Source organism: Hippopotamus amphibius, chromosome 9, assembly GCF_030028045.1.
Source record: "Hippopotamus amphibius kiboko isolate mHipAmp2 chromosome 9, mHipAmp2.hap2, whole genome shotgun sequence".
Lineage (NCBI taxonomy): Eukaryota > Metazoa > Chordata > Mammalia > Artiodactyla > Hippopotamidae > Hippopotamus > Hippopotamus amphibius.
In genome coordinates, this window is record NC_080194.1 from 63,874,032 (window position 1) to 63,883,441 (window position 9,410).

Here is a 9,410-nt window from a genome sequence, read left to right on the forward strand (position 1 = left end):
CATGGGCTCAATAGTTGTGGCTCATGGGCTCTAAAGCGCAGGCTCAATAGTTGTGGCACAAGGGCTTAGTTGCTCCCCAGCATGTGGAATCTTCCTGGGGCAGGGATCGAACCCATGTCCCCTGCATTGGTGGGCAGATTCTTAACCACTGCGCCACCTAGGAAGCCCTGCATGCATGTTTAATACTGGAAAAATCACAGCCCTCCAAAACTTTCCCACATTTGTTATAAAAGCCCTCTGCGCTCAACTGAAATTAAAATGATCTTAAAAGGATAATACTTGTAATGTTTACTTAAGTCTTTGCAGCCACAGAAACGGCAATGGAAATAAATGTTCAGAGTCATTTTCAAAACAAAAACAAAAATCTATTCTTCTGATGACATGCATGATTAAAAAGTCTATGCAAGATACATTGCTCTACACTCGCAATGACTAGGGAAAAAAACCTCAAGTCAATTTTTAGTTTGCAGACGGTCAAAGAATTTTATATTTCAGCAGGAGTTCACATCTTCTGGATCTTTTCACCAACAACTACTGGATTTTCTTTTCTGATTTTCTCAGCAGCACCAGTTCTGTAATTGTAAGAGCAATTGTATACATCTGAGTAACCGTGTACACCACAGCAAAGATTTCCACACCGACATTCAAACCCCGTTAAGTCCCACTTTCTTCCTGCACATGAAACAATGATTCTTTTTTGGTTTTCGTTTTTCAAGAGACTTGCTTTGCTCTTCAGATTGGCTGCTGTGCCTTTTCTGATACTGAAGCTTGCAGGTCTTCTGTTTCAGGTATTGCTTTGTCCACAGATGTACTGTCCACTTGGGAAAATGCTACAGATTCTGATAAAAGTGACTGATTTGATACAGGGCTTGGCTGCATAGATGAAGATGTAGAGTCTAACCCTGACTGAGCTTCTGAGACACTGCCATCTGTGCACTGTACTGGTAAAGACTCAGACAGACTACTGACAGAAGGTGCAGGTGGGCTTATTCTACCATTACTATTATTCTGTCTTTGAAGATGTTCTTTATAACATACTGAACACATGCCATTTGTAAGAGGGTTTCCATAAAATCTGCAGCCAGTGGAACAAACCATAGGCGCTTGGCTGTGATTAGTTTCTTGAGCCATGTTCCTCTGTTGCACACCTGGCGGCGGCTCTCTCCGCCTGACAAGCTGCCCGCCACCGCCGGTGGATGCTCTTGGATGCTGGTGGACACTGCTGAATGGTGACAGGTGAGGCCGCCGAACCCCTGCTCGCTCTGGCCCCGCCGCTGCCGGCCCCTCCCCCTTAACTCCTTTTTAAGGCTCTCTCACCTGCTAAGCTGCTCCGTGGGTCCATGAGCCATAATCAGGTGTGGTCCCAGAAGATACAGCAGCCATGTTGTTTATACGACATTACAAGTTGCCTAGTTCTGTGGGATGACAAATAGAGAAATTCAGACAGAATACCTTTCAAACAAAAGCAGCTATCGTAGGTCTCAGTAGCATCAGTGTCATAGGAGGAAAAAGCGCAGCCCCTCCTGGGTTAGAGGTAAGGGCGGCCATGTGATACCAGCTGAAACCAGCAAAAACCTCCCAAGTCCCAAGTCCAAACCAGGCTGCAGGATTACTCTCTCCCCAGTGTTGGGAATCAGACTATTCTAGGCAAGGACTGAGTAGGAATATGACTCCTGACAGGGACCAGTCTCTAGGAGCAGATCAAAATAACTAACAATTATTTATTCATTCATTTATTTGTTTACTCAGTCATTCACTTTTCAACACTTATTGGGCTTCCACTATGTGGCAGAAACTGCTTTCATGCTGAGGTACAGAGATAAATCTAACATTCTTGAGGCCAAGCACATTATAACAGTTCTCAGGGCTGCTGCCATTTTGAATAATGTCTGTGTTTGAGACATTGTCCTAAGGACCCAACATATTTTATTTTATTGCCCCTTGCCTCTAGACCTTTGAGATGCCATTGCTTCCTCTCTTTGTGGACTAAATAGATCTGCAGTTGAGCTGCCATTTTTTCTAAGAAGACTTCTTTGACTACCCCATCCCCAAGTCCAAGTTAAGTGTCCTTCTTAAGTGTTTCCCAAGCATCCTGGATGCCTCCAATGGACTCACCATATTGTATAAATGAATCCTCTCTTTACTGACCTCTATCTACCTCTGGATTGGAAGATCCATGAGGGCAAAGATCTCATTTGTCTGGTCTACCACTGTATTCCACCAGGCTACCTGGCACACAAAAATCTCTCAATATATATATTTAGAATAAATACATGCTGATACTTACAAATGAAGTAAGCATTATTACCTTTGTTTTACAAATAAAGAAAGTGAAGTTTGTTGTCAAATAATTTCCCCAAATTTAAAGACGCAATATAGGCAGAGATGGGAACTGAACAAATCCATAGTGTTAAATTCCAGCTAGGTACTGCTAGAAGGTTCTGAGACTGTAGTCTGCTGTCTTTGAATATTGGAGTCTTAGAAGAAGTAAGAGAGGAGTTAAAAACATATTATCCCCAAACTCAGACTTTTCCCCTAAAGAATCAGAAAAAAATGTTTTAATTGAACCGGGACTGACTTTTTAGAAGGTATCAGTGTTATTTAATGCTATATCTTTAAGCCACTTAAAATTGTCTCACATACTACCAGTTGTGTATCTCGCATGCTAGTCTAAGGCAGTAGATTTTACTCCTTACTCTGGGAGCCCTGGGTTCTCTTGGGGTGGAGAGTGACTGTGTCAAGATGGGGAAGTAGCTAAGCAGGTAGGGCTCGAAGGCTGCACACACAAGTTAGAGCAGCTCTGGTCTTATTCAGGGCTGTGAACCATTTCATTTTTTAAAGGGTTACACTGCTAGAAAACAAATATCTTGAAAACCACCAGCCTACTTGTTAATAGTGTCCACGTCCCTACTCTGCACCTACTATGGGCCACGTCCTTCACATACTTTAAACCAGCAGTCCTCCACGTTTTTGACACCAGAGACTGGTTTCGTGGAAGACAATGTTTCCACAGATGGGGGGCTGGGGAGCGGGGGATGGTTCAGGCAGTGATGCAAGCTGGGATGGGGAGCAGCAGATGAAGCTTCGCTCATTTGTCCGCTGCTCATCTCCTGCTGTGCAGCCCGGTTCCTAACAGGCCGCAAACCAGCCCGGGTTTGGGGACCCCTGCTTTAAACTTCTCTCTACAAAGTAGCTGTTGTTAATGGATGAGGCAGTTGACAGTCTGAGAGGTTCAGGAACCTCTCCAAGTCATGGGCTGATAAGTGGCAGAATGTCATTCCAACCTAGTCTATCTGCGCTCCTTCTGCTTTTACATCCTGCTTTGGAATCCTTTTCATTTGACATATATTTATTGAGATTCTACTACTTTATAAGCACTCGTTAGGTTCTGGGGTTAGAAACTCGCCATCTATTGGAAGAGAAAAGCTTGCCAATAAGTATCTACACAAAATGCTTTGGAATGCTATGCTCCAGTGAGACATGGAATAAAGAGTGGTCACTTCTACCTGGTAGGGTGAGAGGGTGGTCATGTAGGTTTCTTAAAGTTGGTAATGCTGCAGTGTCCGTGACAAGTAGGAGTGCTGGGGAGATGACACTGGAGAGTGGGGAAGGCCAGATTTTAGTGGGCTTTCTGTGTCACCCATACAAAGACTAAGAGCCCTGTGGTCTGGGAATTGCATCATTTAATTGATTTATAGTCCCCTAATATTTAGTTGTTTTGAAAAGTACAGTCTTAGCTAAAATAAAATCTGTGGAAGAGATTTGTTGCCATTTTAGAAAGAAAATGGAAATATATCTGAAGAAAGAAAGGTATTTGATGGAGTAGCCCCTCTCCCTACAAGGAGTATGGACTTTAGACATTGGGGATCAGTGAAGGATTGCAGTGCTTATTTATCATACTGTGGCTCTGAAGTCAACTAGGGCCTCCTTGACCTACAAGATCCAGCTAAACTTGTCTCACAGCTCCAATTTCACAGCCTGTCTCTCTCAGCACTTGTTTCCTGAGGACTTATTCTCTCATGGCCCATTTGTCTCTAGATTTTGTCCTTTCCTCCAGCCCTGTGTTGCACCAAGGATGACCCTAACCAGGCACGAAAGTCAACATCCAAAAGAATTCACTCACACCAAAGCACAAATGAGCATTGTAGGTTTTGCTAAAGAAGTTAGAGGAAGAATTTACAGCAGTCACACCAAAGTCCACTTTTAGACATTGTTGTCCTCTCCAAATTCCTCCTTCATGCAGTAACCAGCCCAAGGCACCTTTCCTTATTTCCTGGATTACCTGTTGAAACTTCAAATTCTTCTATTACTGAAGAGTGTATCTGTTACCCAGGCCCAGGAAAAGACCTGAACTAGATCCAGGGATTAAGATAAATTTCCAACCCCAAGTATTTATAAAAGCTTTCCCACCCCATATCGCACAACCTTCAGGCCAAAATACAATGTTCTTCATAAGAGGAATCCTGGTGCATAATTTTCCCTCTCTGGTTGTAAAAGGATTTAGATAATAGTAGATCTTTCATCCAAAAAGGTAAAGCCATACCATTGTTTGTACTGGGTAATCTCCCTTGAAGAATGAATCATCCTGTCAATCCTGGGGGGAAAAATATGTGTCAGAACCAAGTTTAGATAGGTAGGGAAAGAGAATCTCTTTTGATCTTGTCAATGGAAAGAGTCAAGATGTCTGAGAGAATCCTAGGTGGTGGCCAGCAATACGGCCTCACCCACGGGCAACAGGTGGGAGCTTTGAAGTGAGGGCTTAGGCAAAGGCTCTGGGAAGTGATGTCAGCCCTTTGGCTAGCTAGCTCATTGCCATTCGTGGAGCCGGTATAAAATGGGAAGAGGTAAAATCCCATAGGACAATTCAGTTCAAGTGGATTCAGAGCCTGTGCTTTGGAAGTTGCATCATTTAAATGATTTATAGTCTTTTTTTTTTCTTTTTCTTTTGTTCTTCCCTAACGTTCGGTTGTTTTGAAAATCCCAGTCTTATCTTAGCTGAAGAATCTGTGAAACTGACTTGTGGCCATTTTAAGGGGAAAATAGAAAGATGTTTGAAGAAAGATAGAAAGATGTTGGGAGAGCAGCACTTTTCCTGCCCGAGGGGTTGGGGAGCCATTGAAGGATGGAGGCAGCAAGCATATTGAGAAAATCCAAAGAGGAAGAGAATGCTTGGAACCCAGAGGAACAGGAGAAGAGTTTCTAGGTCCAGCTCCCATCCTCCAACTGGAGATTCTCCTTCCGGCCTAAATTTTGGAGGATTTGAGTTTTACTTTATTGAAAGAACGTAACGGTACATTTCTTTATCAAAATATGGTTGCTACAGCTGGGCCAGACTCCCTCCTATTTCTGACCCAAGGTAAAGATGTGTAAGTGAGGTTCCTGAAACCTGTGTGCCCAATACCCACTTTCAACCCCCGCCATATATCTGCTCCCTCAAGGTCTGCTCAAGGATGGGGACTGGAGAGGAATGTTGAGATGCATCCTCTGGCATTTCAGAGATTTCAAAATAGTTGTTTCTAGTATTTGGATCCTTTCCCAAGTAAAATTTTACTTGCAAGCCCAAAGTATAAAACAGATACAATTAGATTGCTGTGGTTGAACTGCAACAGGAGGTTGGGAGCCCATCCCTTCTGCTACCTCCCTCCACCAACTCATGCCAAGACTCCAAGTTTCCTCCCGGGAACTCTAGAGACTGAAGGAGTTCAGTATGAAGACCACCCCTCTAGATAGTCATCCTGAAAGCCCTCGCCTCATGAGTCTGGCAATTGCATGTGGATAAAAGTTCATCTCAGTCCATTCGAGCTGGCCCACTTCTCTCTGCAGTTACTTGTATGTGCTAGGAGAGGTACAGAGTGCATTTGATGGGTTAGGTTATGTGCCTGTGCTGTATCCACACAGGTTGCCTTTCAATCATTCTTCATTCACATCTGAAAACTTCTTTTGAGTCTGTGGCAGTCTTGGCCCTTCAGGACTGATTCTACAACTCCAGTGCCACACAAGGACACAGGAAACTGAGTCTCTCTACAGCCTACACATAACAGGTAATCTCTTCTCAAGCATCTTTCCAGATTTCTGGGCACAAGTTTTCTTTATTCCTGAAGCCTACAAGCATCCTATTGGGGCGTTTGAGGCTTCAAAACAGAACACCCAACAGAGAGTAACTTAAAGCATAAGACTACATATTACTCACCATAACAAGAAATCTGGAAGTGACAGGGAGTAAGAAGATTGGCAATTTCAGCAACGTAACAGTGTGATCAACGACCCAAGTACTTTCCACTTCTCCCTCTGCCATCCTCAGCATGTGGACGGCCATCCTGAGGCTTGTTCCGTGGTTGATGATAGCTTTCACTGTCTCAGACATCACATCCTCACACAACTGTGAGGAAGAAAGCTGCAGGAAAAAATCCTCCCATATATTTATTTATTTTTTAAATTGGAAAGTGTAACAGACAAAAGATTGTCAAATAAGATGATTTTATTCAAGCTATTGCAATAGGGAGAATGCTCATGAATGAGAAAGTTCTCTAAGAAAGGGAAGGGGACTGGGATTTTAATAAAGGCAGGTCAACAGGGGGCTCATCCACAGCCTTATTCGAGTCATGAGGAAGGATGGAGAGGTCTTCTTTTAGTACATGGGAGAGCATTGCTGGTAACTGTTTCTTGGAACACAAAAGAGAGGAGGGATTTCAGAGAACAAAGGTGTGAGGGATTTTCTTAGCCAGCTCTACTTTCTGATAGCACAGGTCTCAGGTAAATTTCAGCATTGTCAGTCTGCCCCTTTGTTCAAAATGACTGAATATCACTTGTCACTGAACAACTCAGAGGTAATTTATAAACCTCTGAATAGATGGAAGCAGGTTCTAAGAAATAGTCTCTTGAGGACTTTTTGTTGCCTCTATTCCTGCAAAACCAGTTCAACCATCTGCAGAGAAGTGGTGGCAAAGGTTGGTTATTTTAGGGTCCTGGAGATCAGGCATCTTAAAAGAAGTATGCTTAAAATGAAAAAGGGAAATAGTAATATAGAAGATTGTGTTAAAGAACCAGGAGTTGAACTCTAAGGGTAACCAGTTGAGTGGATTCCAATAGGCCAGCAGAGGAAAACATCCAGCTACACAGCATGGCTCCTTGAGTTTCCTGAAGTTCTTGAGCCAAGATGTCAATGCTCTTGGTGATGTTGTTGTCCACAGTCAAGGTTACCTCTCATATAAGGGCATGCATGACCCAAGCATTTCACCAGCTTTCCTTAGTAGTCCGGAGAGCAGCTTGTCCAGAGAGAGTTCCAGCTCATGCAAGGTCTGCTGCAATGGAGATTTCTTCGAGTTTTATATCAAGCTTTAGAGCTTCAGCTTCCAGACCGCCTTCAGGTCCTGGGGGAAGTGGCCAGCTGCAAGGCAACCGAGAGTCTTAGGAAGGACACGGACAGTCAGGCTGTAGTTCTCAGTAAAGCCACCAGGCAGAAAGCAGATAAGTTGGAAAAGTTAGTTTGGAAGGTTGTAGCCAGATATTGAAGGAATCTGGAAGAATTGAAAATTTGGGGAAAATTGACAATTTGGACAAGGTAACAGGATCTGGTTCAATTTGCAGGTTAGGTACCAAAACTGTTTTTCTTTTTTTCTTTTTTTTTTTTTTACGGGGAAGAAGGAAGTCAACCCCCACCCAACAAGACAGAGTTTGCATATCCATCATCTGCAATTTATACAGAAGTGTAAAATAGCTCAAAGACAATGGAAATCTCATAAATAAACCCATCAAATGTAGCCAGCTCTGACCACAATTAAATCCCCTTTCAGGAACCTTCTACAACTTTCTATATCCATTGCACATCCTTTATTACGACTTCTCAAGGTGGCAAAACAGAAACGCATTAATTAACAGACCCAAATTTGTACATATAGCCTCTCCATAGCATATAAAAATAAGAAACAAAAGTATACAATCTTAAATTATACTTAGTGACACTTTTTCAGTATTGCATCTTTTAATAAATGATCTTAATACCAAATGAGTATCTATTACTTAACTCAGGTTAGTATCAGTTCAAGGTTTTAAGTTACCTAAAGATCTTGGAAATTATCTTCCAGCTGATGTACTAGAAAACAATTACTGTAGAAGTAAATTTGTCACAATAATGATCTGATATGGTTAAACAAAAATTTAAATTTTAAAACATTCTTTACATTTAGTAGAAGTAATGCTAACCTACTCTATCAGCAACTCTGGATAAGCTTAGGAATAAGATATTCATGTAGAGTAAAAATGTATGTTTGTATCATGCTTAACTAACTCAGAGAAATCAGAGCTATTTTATTAAACTGAAATTATTGAACTAGTCTTGTTTGCCAAAGATTTACCTATATCCTGAGAACTTGAATTTTAAAAAAATTCTGAGTTTGTTTCTCTAAGAATATCTTTTTTTTCCCCACATTGAAAGTATTTCAGGCTCAATTTCATTTATTCCTGGGAATTTTAGGAATATTCAATTTATAAGAGCTTTTTTGTCCCTAAGCCAGTCAGAATACATCGAGTTCCTTTAAGATATTTTATAACATAACTTGGGAATACCACCTAGAGACGGGAAAATACTACACACTCAGATAATAAGAGGTTTTCTGAGGCCTTTCTGAATTACAGACATATAAACTTACATAGAGAGAGAGCCACTTACAACTTCAATTCTCAGTTTCAGCCATGGTTAAACGTGGTCCTCTTTTTTATTCTCAGTCTTCTTTCCCATATTGCACTTTGAAATTCTCCCCTTCCTCAAAGCTCATTCTAAATGCACCTCTCCCTTGAAGCCTTGCCTTAGCCCTTGGCAGGGTGTAATTTTTCCTGCAACCCTTGCTCCTCTCTGATCGCTTAAATCAATCAACCTGAAATTGCAGTTATTTATGTATATTCCTCATCTTCTCTTTAAATCCAGACTCAGGGGTGGCAGAAACTAGATTATCTTTCCTTCAACAAGCACTTATTTTACACCTACCGTGTTTCAGACAATGTACTAGATACCTTTTAAATAGCGAGTGACAAAAAGGTAGGATCCCTGCTTTCATGGGATTTCCAGTTTGGAATTTGATATACTTTTGTATTCTCTTTTTGTATTCTCTGCAGCATATGCAGTGGTTTGTTGAATGAATTAATAAACTAATATCTTCAGGCTTAGATTCACTTTGATACTGAAAGGGAAGTAAATTTTTTTTTCTGAGGACCTATTATGTACCCTGAGCTCTTAAGCACTTTGACAAATTATTTACTTTAATCCTACTAGTATCCAGAGTCTTAGCTGACTGCTTTATATACACATTTCTAGCCTTTACAGCAACCTTGTAAGACAGATGATTTTACAGAGGAAACAACTAAGGCTTGCTGAGGTTATCCCACTTGCCCTGAGTCATGATGTTAGTAGGTGT

General features: G+C 41.6%; 1 pseudogene; it reads right to left on the reverse strand.

Annotated features, from left to right (window-relative positions):
- Window positions 1-502: 502 nt before the first annotated feature.
- LOC130861700 (AN1-type zinc finger protein 6-like) lies at window positions 503-1,131 on the reverse strand (annotated as a pseudogene).
- Between the last annotated feature and the right edge of the window lie 8,279 nt (window positions 1,132-9,410).